Genomic DNA, 3524 nt, shown 5'->3' with positions numbered 1-3524 from the left:
ACCACAATGCCTGGCTATATTTAGACATGGGGTCACTCTTGCTCAGCTCTCAAATTCCTGAGCTCAAGCAATCCACCTGCCTCGGCTTCCCAGAATGCTGGGATTATAGGTGTGAGCCGCCATACCCAGACAAATTATCTCACATTATCTTCTGATAAATAGGGAAAAACAGAGATACTTTTGGGAGGCTCAAACCTCCTTTAGGTGGTGAGTCCCCCGAGGGCCAGGACTGAGCGTACTCCTTGTAGCAGCCTCCCCCTATCAGCAGCTGCACCTCCTTTGCTGTGTTGGATGAGTCTTTCCCCAGGTGTCTGAAAGACAGAGGCAGGAAGTAGTGGTTTTCTTGAGAGCACAAGGACAGGCTTTTCTTTCATTTCCGTTTCCTTTCCTCCCCTTTTCCTCCTTTCTTCCCTCCCTCCCTTCCTTCTTCCTGAATGATTATTTAGCATGTAAAAGAATGATTTGAAAGAATCAGAAATGACCCTTCACACGTGAGGCTCTGTGGAGCTTGGCTGAAAGTGAAAGTATTTCTAAACACGCTTCGTAACAGCGTGGGACCAGGCATGAACCTGTTTCTGTGTCCCCTCTGGTTTGCCTAGAGAACACTGGAACTGGTACAGCTCAGGAAATCAAACCTTTGAGGGCTGTAGCAAAATTCCTTTTGTTGAAAATAATGTAAACCTGATTAAGCAAAAAGAAACTATTTCTTGGGTCACTCTGGGAAGGATGGGGTCATAGAGGTTATAGACCAGGCATCCTCAAACTATAGCCCGTGGGTCACATGCAGCCCACCTAGGACATTTATCCAGCCCGTGGGGTGTTTTTGCTGCCACTGCCTGTCCTGCTTAGCAGCCAACTCGTCCCATGGCCTGCAGTCCAGCCCTCCAACGTTCGGAGGAACAGTGAACTGGACCCCTGTTTAAAAAGTTTGAGGACCCCTGTTACAGACGCTAGAGATTACTTGGAACCAGGGCAAGAAAGAATGGAGCCAAGAGCCTCCATCTCCAACACTGCCTCTCTCTGCTTGTTGACCCCCTTCCGCCCACAGGCTGGGTGCACAGCTAGGTGCAGGCTGGGTGCAGGCTGGGTGCACGGCTGGGCTGGCGAAGGCTCAGGAAGCAGGGTGGCCTTGCCCTCAGAGGAGAACCCAGAGATACACTCTGGTTGCTAATGCAGAGACCCCAGGGCAGGTTTCTGGTTGGCCATGCTTAGGTTATAGGCCTACCTGGTGGCTGTGAAACACTGTGGTTGGTGACACCTAAGGATCACTAACTGGGGAGGGGGCAATTCCCCAAAGGAGGAGCATTTTTCCCAGAAGAAAGGAAAGCTCTGGATAAACAAGTGCATCTCTAGGGTCCAGGGAGTAGTCATAGAAACCGTGGGCTGAAAGACAGCGATCGTGGACCACGTAGCCCCAGTTGCTCCTGAATGTCCACAAAGTACATTCAACTCCAGCAACTCAATCAATTGTGTGCACTTGGATAAATAAATAGAAAAAAGAGAAGAAGTAGACAAAATCAGAAGATAACAATAGAAACAGCACAATCAATTCAGCCTGAAACTGAGTATATGTCCCTGAAGAGAGACTGGGGAGGACGTGAGTCTCAGCTGGACGTGGTCTCATCCTCCCATAAGATAAAATAGGTATCTCTTTCTGCTGTGAGCCTACTATTTAAATAGACATATTTTTTCATTGAATTTGGCACTTAAATTCAAACCAACTCCTTTGTCTAGTGCTGACCAGAAAAGCCGAGGTCCAATCTGATGCTGGAGGGAATGGTACTATGGTGGCTTACAGAGAGTCAGGTGCCGGCTGGGCGTGGTGGCTCACACCTGCAATCCTAGCACTCTGAGAGGCTGAGGTGGGTGAATTGCTTGATCTCATGAGTTCAAGACCAAGCCGAGCAAAAGTTAGACCCTGACTCTACTAAAAATAGAAAAACTGAGGCAAGAGGATCACTTGAGCCCAAGTTTGAGGTTGCTGTGAGCTATGATGCCACAGCACTCTACGGAGGGTGACAGGAGACTCTGTCCCAAAAAACAATAATAACAACAACAAAAACAAAAACAAAACAAAGAGGCAGGTGCCAATGTGGGGCCTTCCTAGGAAATTCTGACTATATGTGATTTTTTATCATATACACAGACTAATTTGAGGACTTCGACTCCTGTAAGATGAAGTGCCTTTTACACATTTTGTATGTGCATCTGGGCACGTTATTTGGAATGGAATCTTTACTGAGCCTCTTTCCCACTTATGGGTGTTAGGTGGGAATGGAAGATGGTGACAGTGTTGCAACGTGGGAGTTTCTGTGTTGAGCTTCTTATATTTTAATCATTTCTTATAATTATGCTTGATACTTTAATGGATGTGTTTGATTACAGACATGCAAGGCTAGGTCCTTTTGGGCTATCTTACTCAACTGCCCAGCTAATTCTTACCTCCCAAAAGATTATCCGGGGCGGAATCAAAGATGACAGGAACCTGTGACACCTCCCTTTCCAAAGAAGCCTTTGATCTTCAGATATCTCTGACCATTAAAATGATGTTCCTTATACTTTGAGTCCAGATTTGAATTCCTGTAATTTATACTCTTTGATATCCTATCTGCTTCCAGGGTCAAACAGAAATCATTTATCCCTTTGCCTCTTGGTAGCATTTCAAGACTTTGAAGGGGCCAATCATGTCCCCACAAGTCTCCTTTTTATCTTTCCATGCTTTATTTTCACCAACCATTTGGACAATGACAATGATGACGATAACATCATAATAATGATAGCCAGCATTTAATTTGGTACGTATTATGTGCCAGGTGTTGTTCTAAGAATTTCATATATATATGGGGGTGTGTGTGTGTGTATAATATACGTATTATATGATATATGTAATATGCATTATATGTTATATATTTTATATGTGTTATTTAGGTTATATGTTATGTATATGTATATATATAAAAGATGTAAATCTTATAACAACCCAAGGAGACAAGTAATATCCTTATTTTATAGATGAGGAGACTGAGGCCTAGAGAGGTTAAATAATGTGTCCAAGGTTACACAGCTAGTGAACGGGACAGCCTAACTTTGAATCCAGACAGTTTGGCCCCTGAGCCATCCTGCTTAACACCAGTGCTAGAAGACACTTCTTCGGCGTCTTTCTTAGAATGATGTCCAGAAGTGGGGAGAGCAGGCGCTATCTACTGATGAGCCACATTTTCTCACTTAGTAGACTTGTGTTAATGCCACCCCAGTTCTACTAGCCACATGCTACACCTCCTTCTAAACCAGGCTGTCCAAAGTTTACTTTCTCTGCCACACATTGCAAGAATAATAATAAAAGTAAGCCGAGGTGGATGGATTGCTTGAGCTCAGGAGTTCAAGACCAGCCTGAGCAAGAGTGAGACCCTACCTCTACTAAAATAGGGGAAAAAAAAAAAAAAGAACTAGCCTGGCATTGTGGTGGGTACCTGTAGTCCATCTACTTGGGAGGCTGAGGCAAAAGGATCTCTTGAGCCCAATAG

This window comes from Otolemur garnettii, unplaced genomic scaffold (assembly GCF_000181295.1).
Source record: "Otolemur garnettii isolate 467f Iridium unplaced genomic scaffold, OtoGar3 scaffold00039, whole genome shotgun sequence".
Classification (NCBI taxonomy): Eukaryota; Metazoa; Chordata; class Mammalia; order Primates; family Galagidae; genus Otolemur; species Otolemur garnettii.
The sequence above is the reverse complement of the archived record's forward strand: the minus strand, read 5'-3'. Positions refer to the sequence as shown.